The sequence below is a fragment of the Pristiophorus japonicus genome, chromosome X, assembly GCF_044704955.1.
Source record: "Pristiophorus japonicus isolate sPriJap1 chromosome X, sPriJap1.hap1, whole genome shotgun sequence".
Taxonomy (NCBI): domain Eukaryota; kingdom Metazoa; phylum Chordata; class Chondrichthyes; family Pristiophoridae; genus Pristiophorus; species Pristiophorus japonicus.
The window spans coordinates 34,587,543-34,605,262 of NC_092010.1; the positions used below are offsets into that span (position 1 = coordinate 34,587,543).

General features: G+C 48.5%; 1 protein-coding gene across 5 annotated transcripts in view; it reads right to left on the minus strand.

The window, feature by feature from the left end:
* dnajc22 (DnaJ (Hsp40) homolog, subfamily C, member 22) overlaps nucleotides 1–17,720 on the minus strand; it is a 31,276-nt gene that overhangs the window by 11,433 nt on the left and 2,123 nt on the right. For 2 of the 5 annotated variants that reach the window (XM_070869578.1, XM_070869583.1), the window contains exons 3-5: nucleotides 11,984–12,143; nucleotides 8,472–8,676; nucleotides 1,399–1,882 (exon numbers count right to left, since the gene is read on the minus strand). The gene's annotated coding sequence lies outside the window, so the exon portion shown is untranslated. Of the gene's footprint in view, nucleotides 1–1,398; nucleotides 1,883–7,368; nucleotides 7,609–8,471; nucleotides 8,677–11,983; nucleotides 12,144–17,720 lie in introns of all 5 variants that reach the window. The other 3 variants (XM_070869579.1, XM_070869580.1, XM_070869581.1) reach the window with 3 other exon arrangements.

Below are 17,720 nucleotides of genomic sequence, written 5' to 3' on the forward strand. Positions count from 1 at the left end.
CCACATCCCACTTTGCCCACCATTGACATAAATCACATGGTCAACATGTCCAGCAACACAGAATACAAAGGCAAAGCAGGAGCGTGGTCCTCAGCCCCCATACATTGCAACAAATTGCATACACCCAGATGGAGATATAACACAGTCATCACCTGCGCACATGCACCTCACTTTCCTTCCACCCTCTCTTTCTTCTCCCCACATCTATCCCTTCCCCTCCTCGCTCCACGGCGCCTGGCCAAGGAGCTCCTCAGGTGGGGCCTCATTGGGGGGGGGTGAAGGCAGATGCGTTGGTTGGACGGGAGTGGGGGGTGCCGAGGGGGCAACATTCTCTGATGCAGCAGGACCTTGGTCCTTGCTCGCATCTGTCTTTCGCAGTGGTGGTGCAGAACCTAGGGGTGGAGTGCCGCGCTTGGGGAACACTGGCAGCAGTGTTCCTGGCTATCACATCCAGGGCCTCCGCCATGTGCGGAATGTACTCGGACATGGTGGTCAGGTGTCGGGATATGTCCCCCAAAGCTTCGATAAGCTGGTCACCAATGTCTACAGTCCTCCTGGACAACTGTACCATCTCCCCGCTGTCATGTGGCGCTCGTGGAACAGACCTGCCGCGTCCATGGGACCTCCGCGGGTCGGCGCCATCCTGGGGACAAATGGGGTGCCCTGTGGAGAGGTACTTGGGGCCGGCACCTCCAGAGTGGAGGTGGGAATGACCGGAGGACCAATAGATGGCCTTGGGGTAGAATGGGTTCTGGAGCGTGGTGATGCAGATTCTTCGAAGTCTGTGCTCTAACCCGTCGAGAACAGACCCAGCGGATTGACGGGCGACAATCGGAGCTCCTCAGTACCAGATGCAGTAGGATTGTCTGCCGACTCCTGCCCCGCGCCCCACCTTCTGGCCTCTGTGGCTTTGCCTGGGGCCGCGCTGCTGGCTGAGCTGCAAGACACAAATGAGGTTGTGAGAGGAGAGGGGGGTGCTAGGGTGACAAGGTGAGTCCAGCGCTACACACAGCATATGCACGACAAAAGCACCACTGCTCTCAAAATCATCGCAGACATCACATTTCATGACCATCAACACATTGTGCATTGCAATGATTTTCATTAGGCCAGCATTATTTCTATGACACTTTTAGAAATCATCTATCATATATGATTGGTCAGATATGAGTTTGTGTGGCATCTATTGACTTTATATCACGCAATGGTGTAAGCTTTACTCACGTGGCATCACTTCAGGGTCTGCAGATGCGTACGTTGCTGTTCAGGGGTGCTTCCCCACGAGTGCTAGCACTCGCTCCTCCATGTCAGTGATGTCGCTGGGGACTGGTTACAAATGACTGTTACAAATCAAATTATATAAATACATAAGTACATGTAAATCAATGTAATACTTACTCTTGCGGATCCCACAAGGTCGTTCCATCGTTTGTGGCATTGGTTGCCCTCACGAACCTCGTTGGTCGCCGACGAGACCACCTCTGCTATCTCGGTCCATATCTTCTGGTAGGCCTTTGGGGTGGGCTTCCCACGCCCTCCCTGTGTCAAAGCACCCTAGCGTGACTCGACCTCCTGCAGGAAGGAGGCATTTGCCTCGTCCGAGAACCTCCTGGCTCTTTTACGGCTTCCAATGTGTTCCTCTCCCACCTCATAGCTCTATCAGCGTCAGCCTCCACAGCGTGCTGTGATGCATCCTCCTTTCCCTCCATTATAGGACAAATTCGGTCAAATATGTGGCTGTTAACAGTTACTTTTTGTTTGCCGACTTGCTGTGAAGCACTAAAGTCTCTCTCCTTCCTCCCAAAGGAGCCACACCACACCCAGCCACACCTTCAGTCCCTCTGAGTTGTCTTCTGCGCATGTCATGGTGACCCTTGACCTCCTGAATCGCGGGAACATAAGAACATAAAGAACATAAGAATTAGGAACAGGAGTAGGCCATCTAGCCCCTCGAGCCTGCTCCGCCATTCAACAAGATCATGGCTGATCTGGCCGTGTACTCAGCTCCACTGACCCGCCCGCTCCCCGTAACCCTTAATTCCCTTATTGGTTAAAAATCTATCCATCTGTGATTTGAATACATTCAATGAGCTAGCCTCAACTGCTTCCTTGGGCAGAGAATTCCACAGATTCACAACCCTCTGGGAGAAAAAATTCCTTCTCAACTCGGTTTTAAATTGGCTCCCCCGTATTTTGAGGCTGTGCCCCCTAGTTCTAGTCTCCCCTAGTTCTAGTCTCCCCTACCAGTGGAAACAACCTCTCTGCCTCTATCTTGTCTATCCCTTTCATGATTTTAAATGTTTCTATAAGATCACCCCTCATCCTTCTGAACTCCAACGAGTAAAGACCCAGTCTACTCAATCTATCATCATAAGGTAACCCCCTCATCTCCGGAATCAGCCTAGTGAATCGTCTCTGTACCCCCTCCAAAGCTATATCCTTCCTTAAGTAAGGTGACCAAAACTGCATGCAGTACTCCAGGTGCGGCCTCACCAATACCCTGTACAGTTGCAGCAGGACCTCCCTGCTTTTGTACTCCATCCCTCTCGCAATGAAGGCCAACATTCCATTCGCCTTCCTGATTACCTGCTGCACCTGCAAACTAACTTTTTGGGATTCATGCACAAGGACCCCCAGGTCCCTCTGCACCGCAGCATGTTGTAATTTCTCCCCATTCAAATAATATTCCCTTTTACTGTTTCCCCCCCCCCCCCCCCCCCAAGATGGATGACCTCACATTTTCCGACATTGTATTCCATCTGCCAAACCTTAGCCCATTCGCTTAACCTATCTAAATCTCTTTGCAGCCTCTCTGTGTCCTCTGCACAACCCGCTTTCCCACTAATCTTTGTGTCATCTGCAAATTTTGTTACACTACACTCTGTCCCCTCTTCCAGGTCATCTATGTATATTGGAAACAGTTGTGGTCCCAGCACCGATCCCTGTGGCACACCACTAACCACCGATTTCCAACCCGAAAAGGACCCATTTATCCCGACTCTCTGCTATCTGTTCGCCAGCCAATTCTCTATCCATGCTAATACATTTCCTCTGACTCCGCGTACCTTTATCTTCTGCAGTAACCTTTTGTGTGGCACCTTATCGAATGCCTTTTGGAAATCTAAATACACCACATCCATCGGTACACCTCTATCCATCATGCTCGTTATATCCTCAAAGAATTCCAGTAAATTAGTTAAACATGATTTCCCCTTCATGAATCCATGTTGCGTCTGCTTGATTGCACTATTCCTATCTAGATGTCCCGCTATTTCTTCCTTAATGATAACTTCAAGCATTTTCCCCACTACAATGTTAAACTAACCGGCCTATAGTTACCTGCCTTTTGTCTGCCCCCTTTTATAAACAGAGGCGTTACATTAGCTGCTTTCCAATCTGATGGCACTGCCCCAGAGTCCAGAGAATTTTGGTAGATTATAACGAATGCATCTGCTATAACTTCCGCCATCTCTTTTAATACCCTGGGATGCATTTCATCAGGACCAGGGGACTTGTCTACCTTGAGTCCCATTAGCCTGTCCAGCACTACCCCCCTAGTGATAGTGATTGTCTCAAGGTCCTCCCTTCCCACATTCCCGTGACCAGCAATTTCTGGCATGGTTTTTGTGTCTTCCACTGTGAAGACTGAAGCAAAATAATTGTTTAAGGTCTCAGCCATTTCCACATTTCCCATTATTAAATCCCCCTTCTCATCTTCTAAAGGGACCAACATTTACTTTAGTCACTCTTTTCCATTTTATATAAATCGGTAAAAGCTTTTACTATCTGTTTTCATGTTTTGCGCAAGTTTACTTTCGTAATCTATCTTTCCTTTCTTTATTGCTGTCGTTTAAAATTTTCCCAATTTTCTAGTTTCCCACTAACCTTGGCCACCTTATACGCATTGGTTTTTAATTTGATACTCTCCTCTATTTCCTTGGTTATTCATGGCTGGTTATCCCTTCTCTTACCGCCCTTCTTTTTCACTGGAATATATTTTTGTTGAGCACTATGAAAGAGCTCCTTAAAAGTCCTCCACTGTTCCTCAATTGTGGCACCGTTTAGTCTGTGTTCCCAGTCTACTTTAGCCAACTCTGCCCTCATCCCACTGTAGTTCCCTTTGTTTAAGCATAGTACGCTCGTTTGAGACACTTCTTCCTCACCCTCAATCTGTATTACAAATTCAACCATACTGTGATCACTCATTCCGAGAGGATCTTTTACTCGGAGATCGTTTATTATTCCTGTCTCATTACACAGGACCAGATCTAAGATAGCTTGCTCCCTTGTAGGTTCTGTAACATACTGTTCTAAGAAACAATCCTGTATGCATTCTATGAATTCCTCCTCAAGGCTACCCCGTGCGATTTGATTTGACCGATCGATATGTAGGTTCAAATCCCCCATGATTACTGCCGTTCCTTTTTCACATGCCTCCATTATTCCCTTGATTATTGTCCGCCCCACCGTGAAGTTATTATTTGGGGGCCTATAAACTACGCCCACCAGTGACTTTTTCCCCTTACTATCTCTAATCTCCACCCACAATGATTCAACATTTTGTTCATTAGAGCCAATATCATCTCACAACTGCCCTGATATCATCCTTTATTAACAGAGCTACCCCACCTCCTTTCCCTTCTTGTCTATCTTTACGAATTGTCAGATACCCCTGTATGTTTAATTCCCAGTCTTGGCCACCCTGCAACCATGTTTCAGTAATGGTCACCAAATCATACCCATTTGTAATAATTTGTGCCGTCAACTCATTTACTTTGTTTCGAATGCTGCGTGCGTTTAGGTAAAGTGTTTTAATACTAGTTTTTAAACCATGATTTTTCGTTTTGACACCTCCTGCAGCCCCTTTATATTCATACATATTGTCCCTTCCTATCACCTTGTGGTTTACACTTACCCCAGTGCTACTCTGCTATGTTGCCTCCTGCCTTTTGCATCCTTTCTTGGGGTTCTGTTCATCTGAGCTCTCACCCACTTTAACTAGCTCAGAGCCCCCTCCTGGGTTCCCATCCCCCTGCCAAGCTAGTTTGAAGCCCTCCCAACCGCGCTATCAAAACCACCCGCGAGAACATTGGTCCCGTCTCTGTTGACGTGTAACCTGTCCGACTTGTACAGGTCCCACCTACCCCAGAAGCGGTCCCAATTGTTCAGGAAACTAAAGCCCTCTCTCCTACACCAATGCCCCAGCCACGTATTTATCTGACTAGCCTTCCTATTTCTACCCTCACTAGTACGTGGCACTGGCAGTAATCCCGAGATTACCACGTTTGAGGTCCTGGATTTCAATCTTACTCCTAGCTGCCTAAACTCAGCTTTCTACCTATGTCGTTGGTATCAATGTGGACCACAACCACTGGCTGTTCCTCTTCCCTCCCCAGAATGCCTTGCAGTCGCTCAGTGACATCATTGACCCTTGCACCAGGGAGGCAACACACCATCCTGATGTCACTTTTGCTGCCGCAGAAGCGCCTATCTGCTCCCCTAACTATTGAATCTCCTATCACTATAGCCCTTCCCGTCTTCTTCCTCCCCCCCCTGTGCAGCTGAGCCACCCACGGTGCTGTGGACTTGCATGCGCCATTCCAGAATGCCGAGGTCCTCTGAAACTGAAAGGGATACCACTCCCTGAATGTGCACATCCTCGCAGTGAATGCCCGCTATCCTGGCAGCGCACATGACGCATTCATCCTGCGTGAGAGCAATGTGCCACGAATGTTTGAGCCACCACGGTAAGGGCGTGGCTGATTGCTCGGGGACAAAGGATACGACCTAGCCACCTGGCTAATGACCCCCTTCCGCAACTCCAACACCCAAGCTGAGCAATTCTACAGTGACAGCCATGCAGCCACCTACAACATCATCGAGCAGATAATAGGGGTGCTGAAGCAGTGCTTCTAATGCCTGGACCGCTCTGGAGGCAGCCTTCAATACTGCCCTCAACAGGTGTTGCTATTCATTGTGGTGTGCTGCATGCTGCACAACTTGGTCATAATGAGGGCCCAGGCTTTGCTGGTGGGGATTGCAGCCCCACCTCAGGAGGAGGAGGAAGAGGAGCCTGCCGAGGCCCCGAATGGCCAGCCACATCAGGAGGAGGAACAGCAGGCACAGAGGAGGTACCGTGGCAATGCTGCTGGTGCAAGGGCCACACATCAGCGGCTCCTAATGCATTGCTTCTCTTGAATAGAGGAAGCTGGCGGATACAGCTGATATTGGCCGGGATATGTGCAACGATACTGGCACATCTTGATGAAATTACACAATAATACACAAGACGGGATTGCAGTCAAATTAACATTTTATTAACTGCATCAAAAGTCTCGCCTCAAACAAGACACCAACAACCCCTCACCAGCAAAGAATAAAAACATGTAACACATGCCCCTTGAAACAGCATAACACACAATCAACTTCAGCAATATATGTACAAACGCCCCTGCCATTTGTAATTCCACATCAGCTTCCATGTGCTATATTAGGCAACGAGATATTTACAATTATATTTACAGGATGAGGACATCTGTCCATGTGGGCAAAGCCTTTATCGAGACTTGCACAGCGATTTGCCATGCCTTTCCTTAACCCCCCTCCCACACCTGCTGCTCCTCCTTAATGGAGCCGCAGAGCCTGCAGCAAGGCTGCTTGAGGGCTGCTGTGTCTGTAAAGCAGACACTACAGATGGCCTAGCAGGACACCCGAGACCAGCTCTTGGCCTGGAAGGATGGCTGCAGACTGCACCGCCTCAGCATCGGCAGCAGCAGTCTCGGATGGCTGGGGTGTAGACCGCGGCAGGTGCAAAAGTGGAGTGGCAGTGGTGGGAACCGCAATACTGTCATCTTGAGCAAAGACAGCACCTTCCATTTTCAGCGGCCCAATGCTGCTCCGCCGGGGCAGAGCCTCAGCATCCGGAGCAATATGTGAGGGCACAGATTGCTGGCCTGCTTCGGCACCGTCACATCCCAGTTGGACAGTGGGGAACACAGAGAGGATAACAGCAGTCAGTGTTTGCATGGCATCAATCTGAGACTGACTCACACCACACTGAGTCTGAAACACAGCAGTCTGAGAGTTGATGCCAGCAATCACTGACAACAATCACTGACGAAGGCCTTGCATGGCTTTGGCCTTTGATGTGATAGCTGCCGCCACGTCAACCATGGCACGCGCCATCACCTCTGGCACTCCACTGTCGCTCGTTGAGTCCATTTCCCTTTGTAACCGGGCAAGGATGGGCTCATTGGGCTGCTGAGAGGCTTGGACAATGCATGAGGTGACCTCCGCAAACCTCAGAACAAGTGCATCCATGCTCTGCGGGACCCTTTCCATTGCACCCATAAGCTCGCGGTACATTACCATGGACTCTGTCGACATAGCCTCCAAGTCTAGGTCCACATCGGAGTGTCTCTGTGCAAGACTCATTGGCCGGCTCACCCTCTGGGGAGCTGGCTCCCAAGCTTCCCCACATGTTGGGCATTGTTGCAGGCCACTGGGGCCAGGAGCCTCAGAATCTTCAAAGCCCAGCAACGTCGGCTCTTCCACCAAGGTGGTTCCACACTCAATACTGCTGATGAACGGTCCTGGTCTGTGGCTAGACTTTAACATAAACATAAGAACATAAGAAATAGGAACAGCAGTAGGCCATACGGCGCCTCGAGCCTGCTCTGCCATTCAATAAGATCATGGCTGATTTGATCATGGACTCAGCTCCACTTCCCCGCCTGCTCCCTATAACCCCTTATCCCCTTATCATTTAAGAAACTGTCTATTTCTGTCTTAAATTTATTCAGTCCCAGCTTCCACAGCTCTCTGAGGCAGCGAATTCCACAGATTTACAACCTTCAGAGAGAACAAATTTCTCCTCATCTCTGTTTTAAATGGGCAGCCCCTTATTCTAAGATCATGCCCTCTAGTTCTAGTCTCCCCCATCAGTGGAAACATCCTCTCTGCATCCACCTTGTCAAGCCCCCTCATAATCTTATATGTTTCTATAAGATCACCTCTCATTCTTCTGAATTCCAATGAGTAGAGGCCCAACCTACTCAACCTTTCCTCATAAGTCAACCCCCTCATCTCTGGAATCAACCTAGTGAACCTTCTCTGAACTGCCTCCAAAGCAAGTATATCCTTTCGGAAATATGGAAACCAAAACTGCACGCAGTATTCCAGGTGTGGCCTCACCAATACCTTATATAGCTGTAGCAAGACTTCCCTGCTTTTATAATCCATCCCCTTTGCAATAAAGGCCAAGATTCCATTGGTCTTCCTGATCACTTGCTGTACCTGCATACTATCCTTTTGTGTTTCATGCACAAGTACCCCCAGGTCCCGCTGTACTGCGGCACTTTGCAATCTTTCTCCATTTAAATAATAATTTGCTCTTTGATTTTTTCTGCCAAAGTGCATGACCTCACACTTTCCGACATTATACTCCATCTGCCAAATTCTTGTCCACTCACTTAGCCTGTTGATGTCCTTTTGCAGATTTTTTGTGTCCTCCTCACACATTGCTTTTCCACCCATCTTTGTATCGTCAGCAAACTTGGCTACGTTACACTCAGTCCCTTCTTCCAAGTCGTTAATATAGATCCCCTTCCTCCTCGTCCCCGCCATCATTCGGAGTGGAGGGCTCATGGGCAGGCTGCTGCACTTCTGACTCATCATCTGCAAGCACAAAGCAACACAACTGTGGTTAGCAGCAGGGGAGGGGGCAGGAAGGGAAAAAGGAGGTGGCATTGGATATTTCTATGTAAAGGGGGTAAGGCATGTGGTGTGAAGGGTAAAGGGTCTCACACAAAATGCAAAGAGGTGGAAATTCGGTCGTGACACTTTGCGGTGCTAATCCAGGTGGAGCAGTAAATTTTTGCGCCAGGATATGGTTTGCGTCTCCAGCTCCAAAATTCACCAGCTCGGCCCTGAGTGAGGGGCGGAGCGCTAAGAGAGTCGTTCCACACCTCTTTTAGGGCGCTAGGCCGGCTGAGCAACTGAAAATCCCGAGCTAAACAGCTGGCCTCAGTTCAGTTCAGTTTCAGTTCAGTAAGAGAGGTTTCCGTGGAAAAAGAAAATCTGAAAAAGAAACACCAAAAACATTCCCAATACATTACTAACACCACATCAACATTACATAGAAAATAGGTGCAGGAGTAGGCCATTCGGCCCTTCGAGCCTGGACCACCATTCAATAAGATCATGGCTGATCATTCACCTCAGTACCCCTTTCCTGCTTTCTCTCCATACCCCTTGATCCCTTTAGCCGTAAGGGCCATATCTAACTCCCTCTTGAATATATCCAATGAACTGGCATCAACAACTCTCTGCGGTAGGGAATTCCACAAGTTAAGAACTCTCTGAGTGAAAAAGTTTCTCCTCATCTCAGTCCTAAATGGCTTACCCCTTATCCTTAGACAATGTCCCCTGGTTCTGGACTTCCCCAACATCAGGAGCATTCTTCCTGCATCTAACCTGTCCAGTCCCGTCAGAATTTTATATGTTTCTATGAGATCCCCTCTCATCCTTCTGAACTCCAGTGAATACAGGCCGAGTCGATCCAGTCTCTCCTCATATGTCAGTCCTGCCATCCCGGGAATCAGTCTGGTGAACCTTCGCTGCACTCCCTCAATAGCAAGAACGTCCTTCCTCAGATTAGGAGACCAAAACTGAACACAGTATTCCAGGTGAGGCCTCACTAAGGCCCTGTACAACTGCAGTAAGACCTCCCTGCTCCTATACTCAAATTCCCTTGCTGTGAAGGCCAACATACCATTTGCCTTTTTCACCGCCTGCTGTACTTGCATGCCAACTTTCAATGACTGATGTACCATGACACCCAGGTCTCGTTGCACCTCCCCTTTTCCTAATCTGCCGCCATTCAGATAATATTCTGCCTTCCTGTTTTTGCCACCAAAGTGGATAACCTCACATTTATCCACATTATACTGCATCTGCCATGCATTTGACCACTCACCTAACCTGTCCAAGTCATCCTGCAGCCTCTTAGCATCCTCCTCACAGCTCACACCGCCACCCAGCTTAGTGTCAACTGCAAACTTGGAGATATTACACTCAATTCCTTCATCTAAATCATTAATGTTTATTGTAAAGAGCTGGGGTACCAGCACTGAGCCCTGCGGCACCCCACTAGTCACTGCCTGCCATTCTGAAAAGGATCCGTTTATCCTGACTTTCTGCTTCCTGTCTGCCAACCAGTTCGCTATCCACGTCAGTACATTACCCCCAATACCATGTGCTTTAATTTTGCACACTCTTGTGTGGGACCTTGTCAAAAGCCTTTTGAAAGTCCAAATACACCACATCCACTGGTTCTCCCTTGTCCACTCTGCTAGTTACATCCTCAAAAAATTCCAGAAGATTTGCCAAGCATGATTTCCCTTTCATAAATCCATGCTGACTGGGACCGATCCTGTCACTGCTTTCCAAATGCGCTGCTATTTCATCCTTAATAATTGATTCCAACATTTTTCCCACTACTGATGTCAGGCTAACCTGTCTATAATTACCCGTTTTCTCTCTCCCTCCCTCCTTTCTTAAAAAGTGGTGTTACATTAGCTACCCTCCAGTCCATAGGAACTGATCCAGAGTCGATAGACTGTTGGAAATTGATCACCAATGCATCCACTATTTCTAGGGCCACTGCCTTAAGTACTCTGGGATGCAGACTATCAGGCCCCGGGGATTTATCGGCATTCAATCCCATCAATTTCCCTAACATTATTTCCCGCCTAATAAGGATTTCCTTCAGTTCCTCCTTCTGACTGTACCCTCGGTATCCTAGTATTTCTGGAAGGTTATTTGTGTCTTCCTTCGTGAAGTTAGAACCAAAGTATTTGTTTAACTGGTCCGCCATTTCTTTGATCCCCATTATAAATTCACCTGAATCTGACTGCAAGACGTTTGTCTTCACTAATCCTTTTTTCTTCACATATCTATAGAAGCTTTTGCAGTCAGTTTTTATGTTCCCAGCAAGCTTCCTCTCATACTCTCTTTTCCCCCTCCTAATTCAGCCCTTTGTCCTCCTCTGCTGAATTCTAAATTTCTCCCAGTCGTCAGGTTTGCTGCTTTTTCTGGCCAATTTATATGCTTCTTCCTTGGATTTAACACTATCCTTAATTTCCCTTGTTAGCCACGGTTGAGCTACCTTCCCCGTTTTATTTTTACTCCAGACAGGGATGTACAATTGTTGAAGTTCATCCGTGTGATCTATAAATGTTTGCCATTGCCTGTCCACCGTCAACCCTTTAAGTATCATTCGCCAGTCTATTCTAGCCGATTCATGTCTCATACCATCAAAGTTACCTTTCCTTAGGTTCAGGACCCTAGTTTCTGAATTAACTGTGTCACTCTCCATCTTAATAAAGAACTCTACCATATTATGATCGCTCTTCTCCAAGGGGCCTCGCACAACAAGATTGTTAATTAGTCCCTTCTCATTACACATCATCCAGCCTAGGATGGCCAGCCCTCTAGTTGGTTCCTCGACATATTGGTCAAGAAAACCATCCCTAATACACTCCAGGAAATCCTCCTCCACCGCATTGCTACCAGTTTGGTTAGCCCAATCAATATGTAGATTAAAGTCGCTAATGCTGAACCTTTATTGCACGCATTCCGAATTTCTTGTTTGATGCTGTCCCCAACCTCGCTACTACTGTTTGGTGGTTTGTACACAACTCCCACTAGCGTTTTCTGCCCTTTGGTATTCCGCAGCTCCACCCATACCGATTCCACATCATCCAAGCTAATGTTCTTCCTTTTTCTCTTTAACCAGCAACAGCACCCCACCTCCTTTTCCTTTCTGTCTATCCTTCCTGAATGTTAAATACCCCTGGATGTTGAGTTCCCAGCCGTGGTCACCCTGGAGCCATATCTCCGTGATGCCAATTACATCATATCTCCGGGCGAAAACAGAAGTGCCAACAAGCCGAAAATCCAGCCCTTAAGGGTATTAACATACCTTCACTGTCCCCAGATGGCTCGGCTTCGCCGACCACTACCGCACCAACTGGTGTTCCCATGAGCATGGACATTCGCTCCTCTACCTCTGTGAGGTCCTGGATGTCAGGCTCCCCTCATCCGATGCGCCTCTGTTCTTGCCTGTTGTGTGCCAATTTCGACTGCAATAACAAACAAAAGGTGTGAGTGAGTGTGCAGCTCATCGTGTGCCACATGTGCCTTCTAAAATAGTATAGCTGCTACTGTATGGAAGTGTGCAGATCTCCATTTGAATATGTGTGGCTGCACAGAGTGGCTGTGTGAATGGTCGGATTAGGTGACAACCACCTAAGATGAAGGATGAGGCTGAAGTGTTGCGAACGCATAACAAGAGTGAAATGGTAGTGCGAGGAGGGGTCAGGCTGAGTAGGAAAGAAGGTGGTAAGCGCCACTTGAATGGCCAAGGCATGGCTGCTGAACTGCGCCTGAATATTTATGATGTCTTCACCAATGAAGACCATCGCCTGGTACACATAGTGAAGGAGCAGGTACTGCAAAGACTTGACATTGTGTGAGCCAGTGAGTTTCATATTATGGCATTGCAATGTTAAAAGAAAGGGTACTCACCATCACGACCCTCGTGAGGTTGTTGAACTTCTTGCAACGTTCTGGCCACCGTGTTCCTGGCAGAGACGTGCTGGGCCACCTCCCTCCATAGCCTCCTGAAGATTCTAGGAGAAGGCCTCCTTCCACTGGAAGCTTGGAGCACATTCCAGTGCCTCTCCACTGCGTCCAATAATGCGTCCACGGCCATAGCCGAGAAGTTGTGTGCACAATGGCGACCTTCCTCCTCCATTTTCCCGCTCTGAACAGACTGAGAAGTTGGAACTATGCATGCGCATACTTACCTTACCATGCCTTGAAGAATCTACTGTCAACGGGATATATAGCGGCCTGCGCACCAAGCGCATTTTTCTGGAAATTTACCGCTGAGATTTTCGGTTCCACCGCCCGAATTGTGCAACGACTGATTTAGTGCTCCCATTCCCTCTTGGGGCGCAGAAACCTAATTTCGCAGTAGGAGGCGCAAACTTTTAAGGGGCACTATTGTTACCGCTCCGACAGGATTAACGTTTCAAAATGAGCGATACCAAATTTCTCACCCACATTCTTTTAGCCTTGTTAAGATAACAAATTTAGGAATAGCTCTGTTGCTGCTAGCTGAAAGCGGTTTGTTTCTGCCTGTCTATCTCTGGTTATGAAATGCACATACCCTGTCTGGTATGTAGAAACTACTTCAAAAGGAGTTGACTGACTTCTTTCTGTTTATGCAGATTGCGTAATAAATATTGCAGATGACAACTGTTATCTGTCTTGCCCATTTGACTGAATGAGAGTGTGCGGGGAGGGGCACTGTTACCCATTGTGACAGTGTTGCATTGTTCTACAGATATTAAAAGTTGAATCATGCAATCCTTATGCCTTTGAGATCTACTTTCACAGTTTTGACTAATTATGAAATGCCTTTAGATCTTCCTTTATTATTAGCTTAGATTTCAAAGGGTCGAGAAGCATTTAATTCCGGGTCGTAGTCCACAGTAGTGTATTTCTACTTTGTTGATTGGCTGAGCTGAGGCTAGTAGTGCACTCTGTTATGTATTTCACCCATTGTAACCTGTATGACACCTGACCACCAGAGGGCCCACCTGTTAGAGTCCCAAGGGATCCCAGCATCCCTTGGGAGCACGGTAAATAAGCAGGCCACCCACGAGGTACCTGCACTCTGGAGTCTTATTAAAGGAGCTAAGGTCACACTTGCTCATTGTACATATTACTCAGCTTCATCCTTTAATATGAGTGTACCAATTGGCGACGAGGTAACGAACAACCGCACGAAAATGCAAAGAACAGTCAGTATCCTGGAGAAGTTCTCAGAAGGGGACGATTGGGAGGCCTTCGTGGAGAGACTCGACCAATACTTTGTGGCCAACGAGCTGGAAGGGGATGAGAATGTTACCAAACGAAGGGCGATCCTCCTAACTGTCTGTGGGGCAACAACCTATGGCCTCATGAAGAATCTCCTGGCTCCGGCAAAACCAACAGAGAAATCCTACGAAGAATTGTGTACGCTGGTCCGGGAGCAGCTAAATCTTAAGGAAAGCATTTTGATGGCGAGATATTGGTTCTACACGTGTCAACGATCGGAGGGCCAGGAAGTGGTGAGCTATGTCGCTTAATTAAGGCGCCTCGCAGGACATTGTGAGTTTGAGGGATTCCTAGAACAAATGCTCAGAGACTTTTTTGTACTGGGCATTGGACATGAGACAATCCTTCGCAAACTGTTGACTGTGGAAACTCCGAATCTAAGTAAAGCCATAACGATAGCCCAGGCATTTATGTCCACCAGTGCCAACACCAAGCAGATTTTGCAGAGTAAAGAAGCTTCAGCCAGTAATGTGCATAAAGTAACGTCAGTTTCGAGCAGAAATGTACATGGCAGCCGGCTGCTGCTGCCCGACCTCAGATGACCCGGAGTCCGCCATCAATCGTTAATGCGAGGCAGTTAACACCTTGTTGGCGTTGTGGAGGTGATCATCGGCCCCATCAATGCCGCTTCAAGCACTATGCGTGCAACAGTTTCAGAACAATGGGACACCTCCAGCGAATGTGCAGGTGAGCTGCAAACCCTGCAAACCATCACGTTGCAGAGGAAGATCGATCCACTGTGAATCAGGCTGAATTGGAGACTCATACCGAGGGAGCAGAAGTGTACGCACGTTCACTACGAAATATCCACCAATAATGTTGAAAGTTGAACTGAACGGTATTCCAATATCTATGGAACTGGACACGGGTGCGAGTCAGTCCATAATGAGTAAAAAGGCCTTCGACAGGCTGTGCTGCAACAAGGCACACAGGCCCAAGCTCAGCCCCATTCACACCAAACTAAGGACTTACACCAAGGAATTAATCCCTGTAATTGGCAGTGCAGAATTCAAAGTCTCCTATGACGGAGCAGTACACGAACTCCCGCTGTGGATTGTGCCAGGAGATGGCCCCACGTTGTTTGGCAGAAGCTGGCTGGGAAAAATCCGCTGGAACTGGGACGACATCCGAGCGCTTTCGTCTGTCGACGACGCCTCATGTGCCCAGGTTCTGAGCAAGTTCCCATTGTTGTTCGAGCCAGGCATTGGAAGCTTCTCGGGGCCGAAAGTGCAGATCCCTTTAGTTCCCGGTACGCGATCCATCCACCACAAGGCACGGGCGGTACCGTACATGATGCGTGAAAAAGTGGAAATTGAGCTGGACAGGCTGCAGCGAGAAGGCATCATCGCGCCGGTGGAATTCAACGACTGGGCTAGTCCGATTGTCCCGGTACTTAAAGAGGACGGCACGGTTAGAATTTGTGGGGACTATAAAGTAATGATTAACCGTTTTTTGCTGCAGGACCAGTACCCGCTACCCGAGGCAGATGACCTATTTGCGACCCTGGCTGGAGGGAAGACGTTCACCAAGCTGGACCTGACCTCGGCCTACATGACGCAGGAGCTGGAGGAGTCTTCGAAAGGCCTCACCTGCATCAACACGCACAAAGATCTGTTCATCTATAACCGGTGCCCGTTCGGGATTCGGTCAGCCGCGGCTATCTTCCAGCGGAACATGGAGAGCCTGCTAAAGTCGTTTCCTTGCACCGTGGTTTTCCAGGATGACATACTGGTTACAGGTCGGGACACCATTGAGCACTTGAAGAAACTGGAAGAGGTTCTTAGTCAGTTGGATCGCATGGGGCTCAGGTTGAATCGCTCGAAGTGTGTTTTCCTGGCGCAGGACGTCGAGTTCTTGGGAAGAAGAATCGCAGCAGACGGCATCAGACCCACCGACACCAAGACGGAGGCCATCAAGAACGCACCGAGAACACAGAACGTGACGGAGCTGCAGTCGTTCCTGGGACTTCTTAACTATTTCGGTAATTTCCTACCTGGGTTAAGCACCCTGCTAGAACCCCTACATGTGCTGCTGCGCAAGGGAGACGACTGGGTATGGGGGAATTCACAAGAGGCTGCCTTTAGGAAAGCCCGAAATCTGTTCTGTTCAAACAAACTGCTTGTCCTGTACAACCCTTGTAAATGATTAGTATTAGCTTGCAATGCGTCATCATATGGGGTCGGGTGTGTGTTATAACAGGCTAACGAATCGGGGATTTTACAACCGGTCGCTTATGCGTCCAGGAGTTTGTCCAAGGCTGAAAGGGCCTACAGCATGATTGAAAAAGAGGCTCTACCGTGCATTTACGGGGTGAAAAAAATGCACCAGTATTTATTTGGCCTCAAGTTTAAGCTTGAAACTGACCACAAGCCGCTCATATCGCTGTTCTCTGAGAGCAAAGGGATTAATACCAATGCCTCTGCCCGCATTCAAAGATGGGCGCTCACGCTGTCGGCATACAATTATGTATTCCGCCACAGATCGGACACAGAGAACTGCGACCGGGGTGGAAATGGCACAGCCAGCGGACTTGCTCATGGTCATGGAGGCATTCGAGAATGAGAAGTCCCCAGTTATGGCCCGCCAGATCAGCACCTGGACTAGCCAAGATCCTTTACTGTCCTTGGTAAAAAAACTGTGTCCTCCATGGGAGCTGGTCCGGTGTCCCAGCGGAGATGCAGGAGGCGATTAAGCCGTTCCACAGACACAAAGACGAGTTGTCCCTGCAGGCGGACTGTCTATTGTGGGGCAATCGCGTGGTCTTGCCCAAGAAAGGCAGAGATATGTTCATATGTAAACTGCACAGCACCCACCCAGGCATTGTAATGATGAAAGCCATAGCCAGATCCCATGTGTGGTGGCCCGGCATCGAATCGGATTTAGAGTCATGCGTGCGCCAGTGCAACACTTGCTCTCAGCTGAGCAATGCACCCAGAGAGGCACCGCTAAGTTTGTGGTCGTGGCTCTCCAAACTGTGGTCTGGGGTCCACGTGGACTATGCGGGCCCATTTTTAGGCAAAATGTTTTTGGTTGTCGTGGACGCTTACTCAAAATGGATTGAATGTGCAATAATGACTGTACACAATAATGACACACAAGTGGCAACTGACATCATGATTGACCAGGAACCCGAACTCATCATCTCTAGCAGCCCAGCAAGGCCGGCTGCCCAACAGCCCAGTGAAGAACTGACCAACCCACCCACACCTGCATTTGTACCGAGACGATTGACAAGGGAGCGCAAAGCCCCAGATCATCTCACCTTGTAAATAAGTGTACTGTTGACTTCATTGGGGAGTGATGTTATGTATTTAACCCCTTGTAACCTGTATGACACCTGACCACCAGAGTGCCCACCTGTTGGAATCCCAAGGGATCCCAGCATCCCTTGGGAGCACGGTATTTTAGCAGGCTACCCACGAGGTACCTGCACTCTGGAGTCTTATTAAAGGAGCTAAGGTCACACTTGCTCATTGTACACAGTACTCAGTTTCATCCTTTATTATGAGTGTACCACACTCCATGAGCCTCCACACGTGAATAAAACATTTCAATCATGGGTGCCTGATACAGTCTAAGAAGAGCCAATTTTAACGCTGCCCATCCAGCAGAAACTGGGCAGGCAGTTAAAATGACCACAGCAACTTACCGCTGTGATCCTGCTGCCTTTCCATGAGTTGGACTTTTAACCTGCCCTTTTAAGCAGGCGAGTGGGATCCCTGGCGGAAGGCAGCAGGGTCCTGCCTTAAATAAGCAGATTGGGCCCAGATTAC